The sequence below is a fragment of the Sciurus vulgaris genome, assembly GCF_902686455.1.
Source record: "Sciurus vulgaris genome assembly, chromosome: 1".
NCBI lineage: Eukaryota > Metazoa > Chordata > Mammalia > Rodentia > Sciuridae > Sciurus > Sciurus vulgaris.
In genome coordinates this window covers 144,373,207-144,397,602 of record NC_136461.1, presented here as the reverse complement: position 1 = coordinate 144,397,602, position 24,396 = coordinate 144,373,207, and positions in this window count along the sequence as shown.

Genomic DNA, 24,396 nt, shown 5'->3' with positions numbered 1-24,396 from the left:
GCAAGTTCAAGGTACTTCAGTGGTACAGCACTTGCTTAGCGTGTATGAGACCCTGGGTTTAATTCCTAGTACCACAAAAGAAAAGAAAAAGCATCCATTTTATGTCCCCTTAAGAGTCTTGATTATAGGGAATATTTTCAAATTCCTTTGTCTCAAGAAATATACAAATAAATTGTGGATTTCCCTTCAATAAATTTTAGGCCCTCATAAGACCTAGTTTATTAATGATATTTAATTATTTGGTTCTCATTTGAAATAGAAATTTGGGGAATGGAAAGAACTGACAGTTTTCTTAGTATAACATACACACAATCTTTAAAACCTCAGATTATTCACTTTCTCTTCCTCTGGCATTAGCATACCATACACTTATAAAAACACAGCAAAATAGAGCAACTTGTGTTTAGACTCTGATAATGTCACTCAAAAAAATAGAATAACTATTCATTGAGGTGTCAGACACAGAGTTAAGATCTTTACCCTAATAATCTCATTTCTTACAATATCTATTTCAAATAAGGGAACTGAGGCTTAGAAAGGTAACAGCCTTCTGTTTCCAAGAAGAAGAAAGAAGCAGTATCTGCACTGCTGGAAATAACTAAAATTTATGGACAAAATATAACTTTTAAAATCATCTTATCATCTTACAATCATCAGACTGTAAAGCAAGAAAATCTCAAGCCAGGCATTGAGTGAAGATAGGAACCTAGAAAGGTAAGCAATATACTGTTATCCTAAAAGCATTTGTCAAATCAGCTAAATACAGACTTCGATGCATTTTGAGGAATGGGACCAGAGAACAAAACCCAAAAATTCTTCAAGTTGGGAATTTGAATAGTTTCTCCTCCTACCAGGAGGAGAACCCCATATTCCTTTTAATGGGTTGTACCCTCCATGTCAGAAAGAACCCCATATTCCTTTTAATGGACCCCAGAGAAAACTGACCATTTCAAATTTTGGCAAGAGTGGAGTCAAGGGAAATCACCACTGAGAATTTGGAGCCACACATCAGCCTTCACACAGGTTCATGGCCCAGATTCAGACTATGTAAATAGTCTGATAAACCTCTAGCCACGAATTTAATGCAGATTAATCCCAGAATGGTAATACCCACAAGCATTTGGTAAAAGCAAATGCAAATCCTCTTAGAGGATTTGTCTAACCAAGATGTATCATGAACACCACCAGGATAAAGGAATATGCCTAAAAACTTCCAGAGGGGGAAAAAGACTCCAGACAAAGGAATGAGGCCTTAAGTAGCACCACCAAACTTGAAGCACCACCAAAACTTGAAGATGAAAGAAAAATGCCTTCAGAGTTCTGAGAAAAAAACCATACACACAAATCTAAACCCAATGAAACTGCTGATGAAAAATGAAGATAGGATGTAGGATAAGCGAGTCCTCTATTATTTACTTTTCTCGGGAAGCTCCTAGAGGATATACTCTACCACAAAGAAAGAGCAAACCAATAGTAAGATGTATGTGCCAAGAACAGGGTGAATACAACCCAGGAGACAGGTATGGGAAAAAATCTAAATATAATGGTGAAGGAAAAGGTGCTAAGTGACAACTTCATGTCAGACTTCCAGAAAAACTTGGAGTAGGAGAACTAAAGACTTCTGGTGAATATGAAGATAAATGTGAAATGGAGAGAACACTTAAATATGTTCAGAGGCAATTTTTATTTATATTAGAGAACTAAGCAATTAATTCATAATAAAGACAGAAAACCAAACGAATAAAAAAATAAATATATTTTTTAACTGGTGAAAACAAAGAATTATAAATGAGAAGATATGGAATCCTAGTAATGCTATGGGCCTAAGTTATAAACAGCACAGAGTCAAAATAATGTTAGATATAAATATATAAGGATGATAGGAAGAGTGAAATGCATGTAAGAAGAAGGTATATAGGAGAGCTAAATCTTTATCTTCTGTGGAAGGAAATCAATCTCTAAGGCTAAAGAATCAAGAAATATATGTATAAGAATGTGGCTTTGAAATAAGGAAGTAAAGCAAAATGAAAAAACTAAAATGATTAGAAATTTTGGGCCTAATGAATTGGGAGTGAGGATAAAACAAAGGACTATTGTTTTAACATAAGCCTTGTCATATTATTTAACATGCTTTATTTTTTTTTTTCAGTTAGGAAATACACATACTAAAGAGCATATTCCTTTTAAAGGAAAATAATAATTTTTAAAAACAGATTTCTAATTACTCATCAATCTTTTTGATGTTTGTAAAATATATACACATTGTTTCTATAAGAATAATACCAAAATTAAATCTTAAAAACTATTAAATAAGATTGTATGGGGGGCTGGGGAGATAGCTCAGCTGGTAGAGTGCTTGCCTTGCAAGCACAAGGCCCTGGGTTTGATCCCCAGTACCATAAAAATAAATAAATAAATAAAAAGTTAAGATTATATGGGAGTGTCTGGCACAGAAACTAAAATATTATATACAATCAGGAAATATTTAGTTTGTCTATGTTTTGCAAATCTTATTTATTAATTTATTTATTTTGCAGTAACAGTGATACATTTACAGGAATGGATCTCAGAGACTTGGTCCTGCAAAAGAACAGTACACATGAGAGAGAATTTAAACTTCACTTAATCTCATCTAGTAATATATACTCAGAAATGGTTAGGAGGTAGGGGGTACTATACTACTTATTTGTACCAATAGGCTAGGCAAAAGTCAAAATGTCCACAAAAATCAGAGGGCTAGAAGCTTATAAAAACCCCCAAGAATGGAAAGATGCTACTTCTCAAATGATGTGACAAGATGCACATCAACCAGCTGGTCTCATCTGGTGACTTTCATGGATCCCAATGACAGGAAACTTTTCCCTTTGACTAGCAACATGCCATAGTTCCTGCTTTGTTGGCAACCTGTGTCAGATCCTCTGCCGGTGTCTACTGATGACTTTCCATCAAACATCATCCCTATAACAACCAAACAAAAATCAACTTTTCAGGGTGGGAAAAAAGTCAAAGAATTTACAGATAGCCCTCCAAGTTCTTTGGTAAGTACATTACTCACATCCATCCCTATTAAGCCCTATTGTAATAAGAACTATAGGCAAGTTAATACCAAGAACTAAAATTTATTTTATTTGTCCTTACTTGTCACATAGCATAGTTGCTAAGAGTGGTTTTTTTTTTAATCAAAATAAGGGTAACAGAAAATATAGAATTGGAATAATCCACAAACTCCATGGTAGTTTCTTTATTATTCATATGTGGATTTGAAATAAAATTTTCTCCTTGATGAACCTCATGCAAATCTTTTCAATGATTACTCTCACATTTCAGTAACACTGTATATATACATTTTATGGCTCAAGTTCTATAAGTGGGCATTTTAATATTTATAGGATATTTTCATTTTTAATCTTTTAAACTAAGCCACAAAATGTACTGTGGGATGATTTGTGTTTGAGGCACTCTGCTAGGTACTGTGTGTGAGGAACAGAAGTGTTATGTTTATGTCAATACTTACTTAAGGATATAAAAATTTCTTCAACTCAAAGTAGCACAAGCATTTTTAAAAATAGCTTGGCAAGATATATTTCCCCCCACTATTATAAAAGTAATTTTATAGATTTGGGCTATATTGAGTTTTAATTCTCAACTTCATCAGATTTTTCAAGTATTTTAGTTTCTTAGGGCTACCGAATAAAGCACCACAAATTGGGTAGTTTAAAACAAGAGGAATTTATTGTCTCACAGTTGTGGAAGCTAGAAGTCGAATACCAAGATGTCAGCAGGGCCATGCTCCCTCAGAAATGTTTAGGGGGATCTTTCCTTGCCTCTTTCTAGCTTCTGGTGCTTTGTCAGAAATCTTTGGTATTCCTTGACTTGCCATTGCATAACTCTCAAGTCTGCCTGGCCTCCCATGGCATTGTCTGTGTGTCTCTGTCTTCATATGCCCAGCTTCTTGTAAGAATACCAGTCATGCTGGATAGGGGCCTACCCTGCTTACTCCACTATGGCATTCTAATGAATTTTATTTGTGATAAACCTATTTCCAACCAGGGTCACATTCTTAGGCATATGAAACATATTTTTTGAGTTTTAACACTCCCCATCATTTTTTAATTTACTACCAATAGAAACAGAACAAGCTACTCCTTATAATTTACCTTTTTAAATAATAAAATTATAGTTCAAATTATTATGTTCTCTTCTTAAAAGGAAATTTGTTGGTTTTAGTTAGAGTTGTCTGCTACCTTAGCTCTCAATAATTTTTTTGGACTGTTCATCATAGGAAGTATTTACAGTAAAGTTATACTCGATCAAATCTAATTGTTAACTCAGAATTCTATGCAACATTAAAGTAAGTTGTAGATTAAGCACAGTAATTATATGAGCAATTTAATGGAATATTTTCATGAATCAGATAAGAATATTGCATAATAAGCCTGAACACAACTACACTGAATACCTAATATATCACAAAGCACATTGCACTGAGAACTACTGAAATGTATGAATAATGCGCATGAAAATAAGGTGACCTGATGATCTTCAAAGGCCAATCCTAATTAATCCCTCATTTCCAACCCCACCCTGTTTCTGCAGTTGTGACTTCTAGGACTATACCCCCAACTTCCCAGTGGGTGACCTGTGGGGATCTCTGCCTAAGGAGTCCATTCTTATTGCACTAGCCCAGGGTAGGTGAGGCAAGTACATCCAATTATATAGTATGTGGATGCTATAATCAGCCTGATAATTTAGTGATGAGTTAAACAAAGAAGCTAGCTTCATGACTTATCCACATAACACTGAAAACAGTGGATTCTAAATTTCAAACTGACTCAAGAGTAAATGCTTCCCCAGTGAAAGATAATAGCCCAGTGAGCTGCCCACCAAGTGTGCCCAATCTGGAAGAAATAATTTTCAACAACCAAATGATTGGTGATGGGATCATTATTGCTGTGGTTTGAATGTGTTCCCCAAAAGTTCATGTGTTGCAAACTTAATTCTCTAATTCATATCTTAACAGTGGAGATAAGGCCTTTTGGAAGCAATTAAGATTAGATGAGGGAAGGGTCCCATGATAGCATAGTGACTTTATAAGAGGAAGAGAAATCTGAGCTAGCAGATTGGCTGTCTCACCATGTGATGCGCTCCACCATGTTTTAATGCATGTTTTAAAGAAGGCCAACACCATGCTCTTCCAACCTCCAAAACAGTGAGTTAAATAAACTTTTACTCATTGTAAATCACCTAGTCTGTGGAATTCAGTTATAGCAATAGAAAACAAACTAAAACAGTTATTGAATTTCTGCTATACCTATACTTTTGTCAGAGGCATGGTTTCCTGCTGTCCTAGATAGAATCCTTTAGTAATTTAGAACTGTGTTCAATATTCTAAAGAAGACTATCTGATATCTGGTAAGCAGAAATTGTGTTGCTGGATGTATTTATATCCAGCTACCTATTTCGAGTAATATCAATCTGAAATATCATGTAAAGTTTTCATTCAGTGGAGCAGCAAATGTGAATAGGTGGTTTAGTTGTTTTGTATCGGGGTCAACAAAATTTCATGAAAGAATGAGTATTTGAAGTAAGTGTCACTGCACCTGTCACAAGCTGTAACAGGGAATGCATTAAGGGTATCCTAAAGAGGCAGCACTGAACTAAAGAGAAGCATCTAAGAATCAACTATTTGTGACAATCATTATTATTCACTCCCACAGAATTAATTCTGTACTGAGAACTTGAAATCAAATCAACTTTTTTTAGACTCAGAAATGTAAATACTATAAATTTTCAGTTATGCAAGACAAATTCTAGAGGTCTGTTATACAACATCATGCCTATTGTTAACAATATGTGTGCACTTAATATGTTTTTTTTTAAGGAGGTGCCATGTAGAATTCATATGGCGGGGGAAAAAATGGGCCATATTCCTGCTGCAGAAATGGCAGTGTCAGGCTGGGGACAGCAGCAGTGTTCCTTGGTGTTTGTGACAATAAAGGGAGCTGTAGTTAAACTCTTCAGATCCCTTCTGCAGCCTTTAGTTAGACTTCATTTCTTTTTTTTGTTTGTTTGTTTGTTTGTTCTAATTAGTTGTACATGACAGTAGAATGCATTTATACATTTTGATAGATCATACATAAATGCAGTGTAATCTCTCATTTTTCTGATTATACATATTGCAGGATCACATTGGTCATGCAGTCATACATGTACATGAGGTAATAATGATCATTTCTGAACTCAGCTTTGAGCTGGTTCTCTCAAAAATGTCCATATAATAACCTCCTTTTCTATTTAATCAGCCAGCATCAACTTTTACACATAATACATTTTCTAAAAACCCTTATTGGGTTGAATATGAGAATAATGGCTCAGTTTTCCATACTTACTCTAATTTTATATCTAACCCAGGCATTGCCTGCTGGATAATGTTACTTATAGATTTTAATCTAGAGCTTTTAGTTCTAGACTAAGGGAGGGGTGGTGGGGAGTACAGCTTTGATTCCAAATGATTAATGGAAAAGGCCATAGTAAACCATGGAATAGGCTGTTCTTCAAAACCCTAAGTGTAATTTGTTCTTGTAAAGAGAGAGCAGAATGAGATAAGAAGTATAACTGGCTTTATATTTAGAAAAGTTCTAATTAGCAGTCCTGGGTCTCCTAAAGAATCCTCCTTTAGTTTTTAATCTGTAAAATGGGAATAACAAAACCCACATTACATGTGTACTATGAGGATGAAAGGAGGGAACACATAGAAAACAGCAGCAAATCCACACCAAGCAAGGTTTTCTAAATTTTATGACTGTAAAAGCATACAGTAGACTTTTTACTAGAGGGGGAAATGTTAATCTAATCAAATTATACTGAGCTCTTCATTGACTATGTATAAATGATCATTAGTTTTCACTCTGATTCATTTTTCTCACACTCAAGCTACAGGATACCTTGTTTAACTAATTAGGAAATTCATTTTTTTTTCATTGACAACTTTTGACGAAGTATATCACCTTGGGGAAAAAATAGTGTTTCAACAAATAACTCCTCTAATTCATTTAAACATTGGTTTTAAGAGGAGGAAATATTTCTCTTTGGCATTCCGGAAATAAGTATTTTATTCTTAAAAACCTAAACTAACTAGGCTAAAATAATTATTGGATACACTTACCACTCTGTGACTATAGCAAACAAGCAATCTCTCAGAGAAAAATCCATGTCCCAAGAGAATCTGTGCATTTATTCAATAAATATTTATTGGATAACTGCTATGTAATTGATACTGTTTTCTGTCAAGGTAATCCACAAGTAAAATTACAAAGAGAATACAGTTCGCATCAATGCCTTCTCTCTCAGCAATTTCTCTGTCCCCTCTGGATAACCAGCATGCCCTGCCACCTTTTATTACCCAGGAAACCCCTCCACTACCAACACTCCTTTCTTCAAGTCACAGGTCATTTCTGGACCTGAGCCCTGCCTGTGGCTTCAAGTCTATGCATAAGAAGGAGAAAGTCATCTCTCTGGTTCTGGCAGTAAGCCACACAATCACACTCTGAATTATATCCCAAAATGTTGAAAATCATTGGGCCTCATGTGCACACACAGCTTGCATTTTTTAACCAATTAAGTTTTTCCTTCTGTATTACCTGCCTTTTGGGATTTGACCACAACAGGGTCCTGATTAAACTATATTACCATGTAGTAGAGACATACAGTACTTAAAGGTTGCTTTGCTTTTTCCTCAGAAACATAAAAGGAGCCAAGATGTGTAACATATTACTTTTCTTTTTCTGTCCTATTCTCAATGTAGAAATCTAAGCAGCTGCTCTTGCAGCCAATAACTAACCTAATAATTATTCTTCAACATGGGGGAAATAAAAAAGAAATCTCTGGGAACTTCATTTATCAAAGAACTGTGTTCCATGCATTTGTACTCAAAGAATTTCAACAATGGATCTTGTAATAATAATATCTGAAAAGTGCTTTAAATTTTTTGAAGTACATTATGCTTTTTAGTATACTGACAATATCTCTTGGGAATGTAGATATTAACACCAGAATGCAACCTACATACTAATCCTTGCTCAATAATTACTTGGTAATTGACTAATTGCTATATAATCATTTGTAAAAATTGAAGCACAGAATATTTAAGTGGTTTGAGTATGGTTTCTTGTCCCATTAGTGGTAAAACAATATAAGCCAAGTTCTTACACTTTCTAAAAAAATTATTATTGAAGTTTTCAAACACACAAAGATAGTATGGTATGATAAATGCCATCACTAAGTTACAGCAATGATTAACATTTTATCTTACCAAACTTATTTCATATTTCCCCCTCCAACTTTTTCTTGTTGTACCATTTCAAAGTAAGTCATAGACATGTCATTTTCACCCATAAGTATTTCAACACATAGTATCTGTAATAAGATAGTTCTTAGACTTTATATGCATTTGCAGTAGATCAGCAATCTCCAAACAGTGGCCAAAAGACTCAGATATTCAGCAAAAATTTCTAGTTAAATACAAAATTTCTAGAACTCTTCTTTCATTCTTTCCTTGTATATTGCTTTCTTGTGTATTTCTCTCACTTGAGGTATTCCAACTAGGACAACAAAAAGTAATCCAAGGCACTTGGTGAAACCAACAGAATACCTAAATAAACCTTTGAACTTCACTTGTTCACTTGGTTTTGGTTACTTGTTTTTTATCACCAATTTTAAAGGTCACCTAGCTAGGTAGCACACTCCTGTTAGCTTTACTAACACCTCTACCAATAGTCACAATGGTAATGGTAGCCTAAGTGGTTTTTCAAGAACTTGGAGGTAGCTCAAAACAGTTGAAACCACTGATCCTTCACTTGCACCTACAAAAGCATCAAATTGGTAACCATTTTACATCAGAGGGCCAAAAACTCTATCCTCAGAACATATTCATGTTGCCATTTCCTTACCACATGCCCTGTGAAGGATCATGCAGATTGATTATGCCTAGGCAAAATACCAATTATTTCACTTTTCCTTACCTCCAGTCACCTTTCCCCATGCCTCAGACCATCCTGTTTCTTTATCCCATAAATACCTCTCACTCTACTCTTGGGAAGGAAGGTTTGAGGTATTCCAACTAGGACAACAAAAAGTAATCCAAGGCACTTGGTGAAACCAACAGAATACCTAAATAAACCCTTGAACTTCACTTGTTCACTTGGTTTTGGTTACTTGTTTTTTATCACCAATTTTAAAGGTCACCTAGCTAGGTAGCACACTCCTGTTTGAGATTCCCACCTCAGGTTTGTCCACCTCATGAATAAACTTTTCTGTTGCAAAAGTTGTCATTTCAATGATTGAAAAACTCCATAGCAGGCAAAATGGACCTGATTTAGTAACACTGGTGCTGGACCTCCCAAGATGGCAGTGTACATCATGGTGATTGTCAAGGAGCATCACTCTCTTCAACTCTGCAGCATCCTACAAGCTGAAGTTCTGCTCCATGTCCCTAAACATGGTAGAAAAGAGGATCACCACCATAGGGTATGCCTTGGGGGACCAGAGGGAGCTCCACCTGGACCCACTCTACCCTATAGAAGACTACAAGTCATAGTGGCCAGCTCCAAAGTGAAGCTGGTCATGGTGGTAGATTCCTCCAACACAGCCCTTCAAAACATCTGCAGTGTGTTCCAAAAGATGCTTAACTCCTGCACAGCTGTGATTTGCAATCCCTTCTATAACTCTGGGGACCTCATCCAATCTAGGACCTTTGATAGTGTAATGGTGGCAATGATGATACGGGTCTGTTGAGTAAGAATTCTCTGCCATTATCTCAAAGAGAAGCACTCTATATATAACTGTGTCATGGAAATGTACACTTATCATCATTGCCTCTCCCTGAATGTAACAGATGTGCTATTGGAAGGTCAAGACCTTGTGCCTGGTACCTCTCAACTAACAGTTGAGATGGAAAGGCTGCCGGGGGCGGGGGGTGGGGGGTTTGATCCAAATCAGTAAGCCAATAAATAGAACAGCAAAACAGATCAACAATTTTGGTGATAGAAATATAAAATATAAACTTCACAATTACTTTAGAACATTTTAACATTTTCCAGGTCTATGAAGAGCACAAGCAAAAACCTCTTTTATCTTCCTCCAAGGCCATGAGATCCCTGGAAAAGTCATGGCATGGAAATTCTATTCTAGGTACACCAAAAATCCTGAGATTATGTGAAGACTGTATGTATACCAAATTTGCTGAGGAAATTGCAGCAGTGGCTAATGAAGTATAAATAAAATCCCAACTGACTCTTCTTGTTAAATATTTATTTGGTATAAAATTTAACAAAGGTATTCTGAGGTTACTATTTATAGGTTTATCAAATTTTTAATTCTATTCTAAATTTAACTTGGAATTTCAATTTTGTACTCCTTAAGAGGCAATCCATTCACTATAGAAGCAAATAACTTACCTATAGAGTGACCATAAAGTCTAGAAACATAAGCAACTATACATAATAAATGATTTATTGATATTACATTACAATGAATGATATGTTGATGTGTTGTCCCAAATTAGCAATGCATAGTTTAATGTGCCAGGCAGAGTTGCAAATGAACAGGATACATTAACACATTGTATCTAACAATTGCTGCACATGCATCTGTAATACATCACCTCAGTACAGCAGTTCTCAGATGTGATCCCTGGAATCAGCAGGATCAACAATGCCTAGGAATGTTAAAAATTCTAATTTGGGGTCCTCATCTCAGCCCTACTAAAAGTTGGGTTTTAACAAGCTCTGTAGATGATTTTGCTGCAAGCTAAGGTTTGAGAACTACTCACTCATTATTTGTGTTTCTGATTTTCACTGCAGGGGAAATCCCTACCTTTTAAAATATACCATGTTTGCTAGACATAGCAAATAAAAATATAGGAGGACACTTGATTAATTTGAATTTCAAATTAAAAATCAAATTTTAAATAATTACGTCCTTTGCAAGTATGTTCCATACACGTATATCCCACATGTGAAAGGGATATGTAAGTATTCCATGCGTACTTGAGCTAAAAAGTTATTGTCACTTATTTAATATTCAAATTGAACTTTTCATCCTGTGCCCTATTTTTTTCTGGCATCTTTACCCCATACCTAAGGGTGTGTTGATCTGGCCAGAACACAGCATACTCCACAGAGCTACGTCATCCAACCCAATTTTAGAAACTACTGCCCTTCCAGTTCTTCACCACTCTGGGTCATGTGGCGGTATTCTTGAGGTGACCTTCCTTCCCTGTCAGGCATAGGCACTAATTGGTGGTCTATTAACATGGGCAAATACAGCAAAGAGTCACCTATATTTGCAAACTTCGTGGTCACTCTGGGTGGAAACCTGGGCTGTGGGCTACTGACAAAAATACCAGATCTCCTCAAGCTAATTTTAATTTATGAAATGTGTAAACTCTTTTCTCTCTGTTCAAGAGCTTTATTTTATGCACAAGTACTGGAATTATAATAAGAAACAATTAGCTATGGATAAACATGTTTTTAGCCCTTAGCAGAGCTGAATGCTCATGGTCAGTCTTTTCCTTTAACTGACCCTCTTTTATGTAGGAAATTCCAACCAGAACATTTTGAAATATTAATCTTTGCTGAGTTATTCTTACATTGTCATTTCTCTTTCATTTTTAACTATTTGCCATTCTGCTTTATCTCTTTAAATGTATACAAAATAAGCATAGAATTTGAATATGCAGTCCTGCAAGTTTTGACAAGCATTTAATACATTCTCATTCCCATCAAGACATAGAATATATCCTTCACTCTAGAAAACATCCTTATGCACCTTTCTTTTTTGAAAAAAAACATATTTTTAGTTATATATGGACACAATACCTTTGTTTTGTTCATTTAGTGTTTTATGTGATCCCGGGGATCAAATCCAGTGCCTCACGAGCGCTAGGCAAGCATTCTATCATTAAGTCACAACCCCAGCCCCCTTATGCTCCTTTCTAAGCAATGCCCCTTCCAGAGGCAACCACTGTTGTGATTTTTCTCATCATAGAGAAGTTTTGCTCATTCTAGAACTTCATACAAATGGAATTGCTTCACCTTTTACATGTTCAAAATATTTTGCTATATGGCAGAGAATTTAATTCACATGTTTCTAAAGCACCCCAGGACCCTTAGGATAGGAAAGATCTCCAGTGTCTTTATTCTGAGGTCAGAATGGACCATAGTGGTACATAATAAAGTAAAGACAGAGAGCCAGGGTTGTAGCACAGAAGTAGAGCACTTGCCTAGTATGTGTGAGGCACTGGGTTTGATCCTCAGCACCGTATAAAAATAAATGAATAAAATAAGGGTATTGTGTCCACCTATAACTAAAAATAAATTTAAAAAACAAACAACAACAACAAAAAAAAAAAAAAAGACAGAGGAAAGTAGATACCCCTGTTCCAGTTAACATAAGTTAAACATTCATCAAGTTATTTAGCATTTTAATGCTTTTCAATGTACCTGCTGGAGTATAATCTAATTATCACTTTAAGTCTACTGCCCAGGTGGAACATAAAATTTACAGTGCTAGCAGTATAGAATTTAATATTATCCTCTATGGAAAAATATTTCTATGCAGTTCCCTTTTGTTCACATTCTTAGGGGATTCTGGGGATAAAAGAACATATAAATCTAGATGCAATATTTGTCTCATCATTTGAGACAAATTTACATCATTTGAGACAAATTTAGAAAAATACATACGCAGAATAAAATACATGTTAAGTGCACCCCAAAATGTTGGTGCTCATCACAAATCTTCACTCCCTGTGAACTGTTCTCTGACTTCCAGAATCTAAAGCAAACTTACATGTAAAACTTTCTCATTCACAGAAAGTATATCAGTCCACAAGAAGCCTCACTTACTTCATGTTTTAGGAGAATTCTAGTAATATCTTTACCTATGATGCACGTCTTCCTGTTTCACTGCTGTTGGAGAATGGGTTCCCTGGGAAGAGACATCAACACAGAGCTTGAGGAATAAAACATTTATTAAAGATCAGCACCTACAAAGGGAAGGGTAGAGATGAAAAAAGGATGGGGTTAAGAAAGAAAGTGAAATGTGATGTAGACCCAACAAACACAACTGAGATCTCTTGGGTGAGTACTGCTTGTCAGAATGTCCCCAACCAGCCCAGATGTCTGGACCTCTGTATCCCTGTCTCATTGTATCTCAGTCATTAGATGCAAGCTGCCCCAGGCAAGTTTGACCTGAGTGAGGTCAGCTCAGGACTTTTAATCCACCTGAAGGAACTGACAGCTGTAGACTGTCTCCAGATCGCACACTCCACAGCTGGAGGACACTAAGTCCTTTCTTAACAGTTATTCTCTACCAACTCTCTGCTAGAAAAATCCACATGGATTTCTCTCAATTCCCCAAAGCACCAAGCTCATTCTTATCATAGAGTGGATCCATGTGCCTCAAACATTTTCCCCAGGCTCTTCACCTGGCTAACTGCTTCCCATTCTTCAGGTCTCATCTTTACAAAATTATTCCCTCTCTACTCTTTTATAATACTCATTATTAATTCACTTGATGCCTTGATTCCCTGCTTAATCACTCTCCTTGAGAGCAGGAACAATGTCTAAGTTGATTGTGCTGTGTCTTTAGCATTGAACCATTTTCCAAGCATGAAGTAAATATTGAGTGTAGATTTAATGAATGGATTAATTAACTTAACATACCTAGCATTTTAATTTGGGTTCCCCCAGAAGTCAACCACAAAGCAAGGATTTGAGTACAAGCATTTTATTTGAAAGATGATTCCAGAAACTCTGGCAAGAAAGTGGGGAAGTGAGACAGGACAGGAAAAGCAGCCAACTCTTTACCCATTACCACTGTGGGTAACTGCTAGGGAAATCTGAGAACCAGCATTGAATGTGTATCTTTAAGTTATCCTCTGGAGGAATGAGACAGACATCATTACCCTATGTACATGTGTGATTACAAAAATCGTGTGAATCGTGTACAACCATAGAAACAAAAAGTTTTACCCCATTTGTGTAAAATGTATCAAACTACAGTCTATAAAAAATAAAAAATAATAAAAAATAGAGGGCAAAAAAAAAAGTTATCTACTGGAGGACAGGCCCAAGATCATTATAAGTAGGCTCCCTTGCCAAGGCTTCTGGCAGGTTATGTTTTTAGTATGTAGCCAAGCTCAGAGACACCCTGATTCAGCATATGTACTCGAGGTCAGAAACATTTGCTATTAAGTATGTTCTCACCTGTGTGACCTATTGGCAATGTGCCTCCTTTGTCTGGCCTGCATGTAAGAAAGGTCTATGGATCCCTTCCATTTATTCATTCTTAATTTTACTTCTTGTGCTTATTAAGTCTTATTAAGAAAGTCAGGTCCTAAGCCAACATGATGAAGATTTGGGCCTACTTTCTCTTCTATTAGCCTCAGGGTCTCTGTTCTAGTGCCTAAGTCTTTAATCCACTTTGAGTTGATTTGTGTGCAGGGTGAGAGGTAGGGATTTAAAATCATGTTGTTATATATGGATTTCCAGTTTTCTCAGCACCATTTGTTGAAGAGGCTATCTTTTCTCCAATATATGTTTTTGGTGCCTTTGTCTAGCATGAGATAACGGTATTTATATGGATTTGTCTCTGTGTCTTCTATTCTGTATCATTGGTCTACATGTCTGTATTGGTGGTGCCAGTACCATGCTCTTTTTGATTCTGTAGCTATGTAGTATAAGTTAAGGTCTGGATTTACATTAAATCTGTATAACACTTTTGGTAGTATGGACATTTTGACAATATTAATTCTGCCTATCCAAGAGCATGGGAGATCTTTCCATCTTCTAAGGTCTTCTTCAATTTCTTTCTTTAGTTTTCATTGTAGAGGTCTTTCACATCTTTTGTTAGGTTGATTCCCAAGTATTTCACTTTTTTTGAGACTATCGTGAATGGGAAAGTTTTCCTAATTTCTCTTTCAGAGGATTCATCACAGATGTAGAGAAATGCATTAGATTTATGGGTGTTGATTTTATATCCTGCTACTTTGCTGAATTCATTTATGAGTTCTAGAAGTTTTCTGGTGGAATTTTTTGAATCCTCTAAATATAGTATCATATTGTTGGCAAACAGTGATAGTTTGAGTTCTTTTCAAATTCTTATCCCTTTTATTTTGTTCACCTGTCTGATTGCTCTGGCTAGAGTTTAAAGGATCATGTTGAATAGAAGTGGTGAAAGAGGGCATCCCTATCTTGTATCAGTTTTTAAAGGGAATGATTTCAATTTTTCTCCAATTAGAATGATGTTGACCTTGGGCTTAACATAGATAGCTTTTACAATGTTGAGGTATGCTCCTACTATCCCTAGTTTTTCTAGAGTTTTGAACATGAAGGGGCGCTGTATTTTGTTGAATTCCTTTTCTGTGTCTATTGAGATGATCGTATAATTCTTGTCTTTAAGTCTACTGATATGATGTGTTATGTTTATTGATTTCTTTATGTTGAGCCAACCTTACATCACTGGGATGAACCCCACTTGATTATGGTGCACAATCTTTTAATATGTTTTTGTATGTGGTTTGCCAGAATTTTATTGAGAATGTTCATTAAGAATATTGATCTGAAGTTTTCTTTCCTTGATGTGTCTTTGTGTGGTTTTGGTATCAGGGTGATACTAGCCTCATAGAGTGAGTTTGGAAGGGTTTCCTCCTTTTCTATTTCATGGAATAATTTGAGGAGTGGATTCAAACTAAAAAGCTTCTTCTCAGCAAAGGAAACAATCAAGTGTGTGAAGAGAGAGACTACAGAATGGGAGAAAATCTTTACCACATGCACCACAAATACAGCACTAATCTCCAGGATAAATAAAGAACTCAAAAACTTAAACCAAAAAATCAAATAACCCAATAATAAGTTCAGCTAAGGAACTGAACAGACATTTCACAGAAGAAGAAATGCAATCAATCAAAACACACATGAAAAATGTTCATCATCTCTAGCAATTATATAAATGCAAATCAAAACTTCGATCTCATCTCACTCCAGTCAGAATGACAATTACAAGAATACAAGCAATAACAGTGTTGGCAAGGATATGGAGAAAAAGTTACACTCATACATTGCTGGTGAGACTGCTGATTGGTGCAACCACTATGGAAAGCAGTATGGAGGATCCTCAGAAAACTTGGAATGGAAACACTATTTGACCTAGCTATCCCACTCCTTGGTTTATACCCAAAGAACTTAAAATCACTACACAACAGTGACATAGCCACATCAATGTTTATAGCAGCTCAACTATGGAACCAACCTAATTGCCCTTCAACAGATGAATGAATAAAGAAAATGTGGTACATATACACAATGGAATATTACTCAATCTTAAAGAAGAATGAAATTATGGCATTTGTAGGTAAATGGATGGAACTAGAGAATATCATGCAAAGTGAAATAAGCCAATCTCAAAAAACCAAAGGCCGAATGTTTTCTCTGATAAGTGGATGCTGATCCATAGTTGCGGAGGTGGGGATAGAGAAGAATAAAGGAACTTTGGATTGTGCAGAGGAGAGTGCAGAGAGGGGTGGGGTGGTGGGGATGGGAAGGATGGTAGAATGAGACAGACATTATTACCCTATACACATGTATAATTACACTACTGGTGTGACTCAGCACCATGCACAGAGTTATGCTCCATCTGTGTACAAAGTGCCAAAATTCATTCTACTGTCATGTGTAACCAATTATAACAAATTAAAAAATGTGCAAAAAAAAAAAAAAAGAGAAAGGCCTGTGGAAATGACTTGGGGGGTTGCTAAAAACTGGAGGCTGGGTGCTTCTGCCACCTCTGAATAGAGAATGTCTACTATCCCGACTTCACCTTCTTCTTCCACCTACCAGGATCCCAAATCTGTTTCTCAGAGTATGAGCCACAACCTGACATCCCCCCAAGAAATAAAGGACCACATATTGTATGATTCCGATTATATGAAATGTTCAGAATAGGTCATTTCATAGAAATGACAGAAAGTAGAGACTGAATGGGAAAAGGGAGGATTTGAAGTAACTACTAACAAGTATGGGGGTTCCTTTGGAGAAATATAAATATTCTGGAATTAGATAATTATGATGAATACACAACTTTGTGAATATACTACATGACTGAAACATATGCTTTAATATAATGAATTTTATGTTATTCAAATTATATCTTAATAAAACAAATTGCAAAAAAGAAATGAGGGCACTGAACTATTTATATGCTAGTTGCATTTATGAATCAAAACTGCTGGGGGCTCCAGGTATTAATTTCCATAGTATTTCCAGACTATCCTGAGCACAGGTGGCACAGGTTCCACAGACTAGGAAAAACCTTCTGGCAACAAGTTGCAGATAACAGAAGTTTGCAGTCTGAAGATGTGATACACTGAAATGGGAAGTAAGAGACAGAGATGGTGAGTCTGCCTGGCATGTTCGAAGGTAAGTCATTCTGTGGGGAAAGAGGTTTCCCTCCACATCCTCCTCCTCCTAGAACTTATTATTCTCAATTTATTCTAAAATAGATCAATACATAGGTGGCATGTTTAGGGAGCCCAGTTATCTCAGCTATAACCCCAAATCAAGTTAAGCTGTGGAAAACAGGGGTTGGCGGGTGGAAGCACTGATTTCAGTAAAAAGTAGAAGAGTGGTAGACTGACTCTCCCATTCCCACCTCAAATGTCTACCTTTTTAAATTTTATTGCTTCTTTTTAGTTACATGACAGTAGAATCCAATGTGATAAAATTATATACGCATTAAATAAATCATACTTTAATTCAGACCCCAGGTCTGGGATTGTAGCTCAGTGGTAGAGTGCTTGCCTAGCATGCATGAGGCACTGGGTCTAATCCTTAGCACCACATAAAAATAAATAAATAAAATAAAGGTATTGTGTCCTTCTATGACTAAAAATATGTTTTAAAAATATTTTAATTCAGACCCCAGTACCTCTCCTTCCCCATCCCTTTCCCACCTGCTGCTCTCTTAATTAATTTCTTGTGGATTTATACAATGGTGAGATTCACTGTGGTATATTCATATATGTACATAGAAAAGTTGTATCAGATTCATTCCATTGTCTTTCCTTTTTCTATCCCCTCTCCCTTCTTTTCATTCCCCTTTGTCTAATCCACTGAACTTCTGTTCTGCACCCCCCCACACCTTATTTTGGATTAGCTTCCACATACCAAACATTTGACCTTTGGTTTTGGGGGACTGGCTTATTTCACTTAGTATGATAGTCTCCAAATCCATCCATTTACCAGACTTTCTTCTTTATGGCTGAGAAATACTCCATTGTGAATATATATACCACATTTTCTTTATACATTCATCTGTTGAAGGACACCTAGGTTGGCTCTATAGCTTAGCTATTGTGAATTGTGCTGCTATAAACATTCATGTGGCTGAATCACTGTAGTATGCTGATTTTAACTCTTTTGGATATATACCAAGGAGTGGGATTACTGGTCAAATGGTGGTTCCATTCCTAATTTTTTGAGGAATCTCCATACTGTTTTCCAGAGTGGTTGCACCAGTTTGCAGTCCCACCAACAACGTATGAGTGTACCCTTTCCTTTTCCCCACATCCTCACCAATGCTTATTGTGACTTGTATTCTTGATAATTACCATTCTTACTGGAGTGAGATGAAATCTCAGTGTAGTTTAAATTTGCACTTCTCTAATTGCTAGAAATGAAATATATATATATATATTTAACTATATATATATATATAGTTGCTATTAGTATTTCTTCTTTTGAGAAGTGTCTGTTCATTCCCTTTACCCATTTATTTTACCCATTTATTGATTGGGTTATTTGGGATTTGGGGTTTTTTTTTCTTTTTCTTTTTCTTTTTTTTTTTGTGTGTGTGTGTGTTAAGTTTTTTGAGTTCTTTGTATATCCTGGAAATTAATGCCCTATCTGAGGTGCAGATGGCAAAGATTTCCTCCCATTCTATAAGCTCTCTCTTCACATACTTGATTGTTTCCTTGGCTGTGAAGAAACTTTTGAGTTTGATGCCATCCCTCAGAACCTGTGAACATTCCCTTTTAAGGCACAGGAAAATGTGTAGGTATGTGAGGTTACGGTTCCTGAGCTGGGAGATGTTTCTGAATTTTCAAGGTGATCCCAGTCCTTATAAGTGGGTCCTTAAAAGTGGGGGAAGGAGAAGTCAGAGAGGTAGGTGTGATGAAGGAAGAAGAGATTGTTGTGATGCACCTTGAAGATGGAAGAAGGGACCACAGACTGAGTAGTGAAGGTAACTAGTGGAAGGAAAGGACACAGGTCCTCGCCTTTACAGCTTCCAGAAGAAACCAGCCCTGCAGATGTGAAAATGACTGCAGACTTCTCCACAACTGTAGGAGAACAAATTCGTGTTGTTTTTAAGCCACAGAATGTGATATAATGTGTTACATTAACAACAGGAAACTAATACAGGAACTATCTAAAGGCACTTTTCCAGAATGGGCTTAAAAAAATCATCATCATCCCCTCTACCCCCAAAATAGATCGCAAAATTTGGAAGGAGTTTTTAAAGTCACAATGAAAATAAAACATTTCATGCTTTGGCTTTCTTATGTTTAATATAACTGATTTATATTTTTTAATATTTTAAAATATCACACTTTGTATAAGTCTTGTTATTGTTTCTTTTTAGAATAAAATGTGATTTGAAATACTGTGTGTGAACATGTTCATTTTAATAAAATGAATGTTACAATTTACCTTCTAGACTTAGATGTATAAATTATATCATGCCAAATAAAAATAGAATATTGGCATATAAAAAAGTGGATAAATTCCCAGAAAATAATGTGTTTACAACTCTAGAAATACTGCAGAAACCAGAAAATTAAATAAAAATAATCCTACTATATGTCAGCAAATATCTGGGTATATTCAATAGGGGTTGAAGGGAGAGGGCATCCAGGCATGAAGGAGAGAATGAGTCATTGGGAAACTAGAATAAAGTAGTGAAATCTTAGGAAAACAGGAAATTTTCAGGGTGTTTAGAGGACATAAAAGAAGTGAGATGTTCAAGAACACCTGGTAAAATGCCCCATGGACTTATCTCTAATTACAGTCTATTCTCAACATGATTACCACCAGATAATAGAAAATAAAATTTAATCAAGTGATTCCTCTGCTTAAAATGTTTCTGGAATTTGTTAGGTTAAAATAAAACAAAAAGCCATACTCTGTAATCTCAGTAGCACACAAAAACCTTGACAATTAAATGCCAGCCTACTACTTTAGCCTTATGACCACCAACACAATCATGCCTCTCTACTGTTCATGAAATAGTTCAGTGTCTCTCATGCCTCAGGGCCTTTGCAAACGCTTTCCTTCTGACTGGAATAAATCCTTTTTGCTCTCTTTAAGTATCAATTCATCCCAGCCTATATATCTTCTCAGTGAATTTTCTGCTAAAAGAGGTAATTCATTCTGAAGTCTAAGAATCCATCCAGTATATTCTTGCCAAATACTCACAGAACACAAATCCCTGACTACATGTTGCTGTGGCAATTTCTCAACCCCACAAGATTTGGGAGGCACTGGGGACCTGGCACCAACATCATGCCCATGCTTCCTACTGGTCTGTCTGTAGTAATGTCATTTGTCTCTGACCCAGGAGTCTCATGCCTTCTACCAGCATCTATGGACATTATTACCAGGTTACCTGGTTAGCTTGTAAGTAAGCTAAAATCCCGGTTTCTTCACAGAACAGGGTTTGTGATCCCACAATATTTGCTCATGTAAGTTATTATAGCAGAGCATGGGTTATGGTGCATATGATGTATTCAGAAAAATGTTTGTCAAGTAAATAAAAGAAAATATTTCCAGTTCAGAAAAGGTCTCTGCTCTGATAGCTACTTCATTTTCTTCTAAAACTGGACCCATTTAAGTAGAACAGACAAAATGAAACTGTCCTTTCATTGACAGAGGAACTTCTGAAATGACTAATGCTCTGAAGACCTTAGAGAATCTAGGAGCAAGTATAAGAAAAAGACCCAAAAGGAGCTCCCAGGTACAGTTGACAGTGGAGAACTCACTGAAAGTTGATGGCATTGTGATAATGATAATGGGGACAAGTCAGGTTCAAAAAAACCCTGTGCTCCAACCCCTTGAATGATTAAGATCAAGGCACAGTGTTTGTATATGCTGAATTGTCCAACCCTCTTCTGGGATGAAATTTGTTGTGTAAATTAAATGCACAGGTAACATTCATAAGGACTATTTCAGAAGATGAATTTAAGAAAGGGTCCAGCCTTGTTGCTCCGTAACTCCGGTTTCAAGCAGAGGATATCTGTTTCTTTGTGAGGCAGATTTTGCTGCTTATCGATCCCCTGCTGTTTACCCCATTTGTCTGCTGTGATGACCTACAGTCTGCCAGCATATTGACGCCTTTTTTGAGTGTAGATTGTTCACTGTCAGGCGCCTATCATCCGCCATTTGCCTGCCTCTCGCCTGTCCATCACCTGCCTTACTCCTATCCATCACCCAATGCACGAGGTTCACCTCCCAATTGTCCAACAACAGTCAGCAAACTGATCGCCGACCGACAGTGGAGCACCAGCTGCCTGCTGTTGCCTGGAAGTTCACTGTCACAGTACCTGCAGGTTTGATTACACTTGGCTGCCGCCATTTTGAGACAACAGCTAGGCCCTGTAGGACCCCTGGCTGGACTGAGTCCCGTCTCCAGGATCCCTCAGCCCGACCGATCACTCCCTGCCTCTAGGGCCCTCACATCAACTGACTGCTCCCTGCTGCCAGGACCCCCAGACCAACTGACTGCGCCCTATCACCAGGACCCCAGACTGACTGATTGCAACTGGCCTCCAGGATCCCACAACCACACCAAACACACCAGACCTACCAGACCCTTGCCTGACCAACTGCATTCCGCCTTCAGGACCTCCAGCTGACCATGTCCACACCCTGAGCTGCAGCTTCCCATTTGCCAACACATTTCAAAGCCACAGTGGCCATCTTGGATAATCCTGGAAGCTGTAGCTCCGATCTTTAGGTGGGGCAAATCCCATCCTGAGACGCCTGCTGGAGGCTTGAAGCTCATTGTTAGGTACCTCTCAAGCATCAGGCTACTGAACTCTGGGAGTTTTCATTACTATATGACTGTTTTACTGTAGATTTTCTTTTTTCTCCTTATAGAAAACATTTAAGTTTTTATTTTTTAATTTTCTTGCTCTCTTTTCCTTTTGTTTACCTGTTCCCTCAGAGTCTCTTTCTCCCTTTTTTGCATGCTAACATCCAATTTCTTTTGATTACACTCTCACCCTTTCTATTATCTAGAACATCTGTATAATCTTTTCTTATCCCATTAACAGCCACATTCTACATCCCTCTGCATCCTCTTTGACCTCCATTTGAAACTGCAGACTTTATTGCAAATCTGTTTGTTTTACTGAAGATAATATTTTAACTCATTCTGTTTATTATGACAATTTTGTTATTGTCCTCATAAGGGCTATTTGGTCTAGGATTGCATAGTGTCTGAATTGGGCACTGCTAATATTGATCTCCCCTTAAAGAAAGGGTTTTGGAAACCTATAGGGCCACTATAAGCCTAAAGGGGGAAATCTGCAATACCTAAGATCTGCACTGCTAGAGGGGAAGATACATGAACAACATGAAAAAACAAGGGAAGAAAATGATCCAAACAAATCTACATTCTATATTAATAGAGTCCAATGACAGTATGTTAAAAGAAATGTCAGAAAAGGACTTCAGATTATACATGATTAAGATGATTCGTGAAGCAAAGGATGAGATAAAAGAGCAAATGCAGGCAATTAATGATAATACCCATATGCTGAAAGAGCAAGTGCAGGAGCAAAATATCATTTCAAACAAAAAAAAAAAAAAAAAAAAAAAAGGAAATCCTTGAAATGAAGGAAATAATAAACCAATTAAAAAAGTCAATGGAAAGCATCACAAAAAGACTAGACCACTTGGAAGACAGAACCTCAGACAATGAAGACAAAATATTTAATCTTAAAAATAAAGTCGCCCAAACAGAGAAGATGGTAAGAAATCATGAACAGAATCTCCAAGAACTATGGGACATCATGAAAAGACCAAATTAAAGAATTATTGGAATTGAGGAAGGCACAGAGATACAAACCAAAGGAATGAACAACCTATTCAATGAAATAATAGCAGAAAATTTCCCAAGCCTGAAGAATTAAATGGAAAATCAAATACAAGAGGCTTACAGAACACCAAATGCACAAAATCACAACAGATCCACACCAAGGCACATTATAATGAAAATGCCTAACATTCAAAATAAAGGTAGGATTTTGAAGGCCACGAGAGAAAAGCATCAGATTACATATAGGGGGAAACCAATATGGATATCAGCCGATTTCTCAACCCAGACTCTAAAAGCTAGAAGGGCCTGGAACAACATATTTCAAGCTCTGAAGGAACATGGTTGCCAACCAAGAATCCTATAGCCAGCAAAATTAACCTTCAGATTTGAAGATGAAATAAAATCCTTCAATGATAAACAAAAGTTAAAAGAATTTACAAATAGAAAGCCTGTGCTACAGAATGTTCTCAACAAAATATTCCATGAGGAGGAAATGAAAAACAACAATGTAGGTCAGCAAAGGGAGGAGCTACCTTAGAGAAAAACCACTCAAAGGAGAAACCAAGCCAACTTAAAAACCAAAAATAAGCCAAATGACTGGGAATACAAATCATATCTCCATAATAACCCTGAATGTTAATGGCCTAAACTCATCAATCAAAAGAACTAGACTGGCAGAATGGATTAAAAAGAAAGACCCAACAATATACTGCCTGCAAGAGACTCATCTCATAGAAGACATCCACAGATTAAAGGTAAAAGGATGGGAAAAAACCTACCATGCACATGGACTCAGTAAAAAAGCAGGGGTTTCCGTCCTTATATCAGATAAAGTGGACTTCAACCCAAAGTTAGTCAGAAGGGATAAAGAAGGACATTTCATACTGCTTAAGGAAACCATAAATCAGGAAGACATAACGATAGTAAATATTTATGCCCCAAACAATGGTGCATCCCTGTACTCAAACAAATCCTTCTCAATTTCAGGAATCACATAGACCACAACAGACTAATTCTGGGTGACTTTAATGCACTGCTGTCACCACTAGTTAGATCTTTCAAACTAAAACCAAACAAAGAAACCATAGAACTCAATAACACAATCAATAACCTAGACTTAATAGACATATATAGAATATTCCATCCATCAACGAGTGGATTCACTTTCTTCTCAGCAGCACATGGAACCTTCTCGAAAATAGACCATATGTTATGCCACAAAGCAGCCCTCAGTAAATGCAA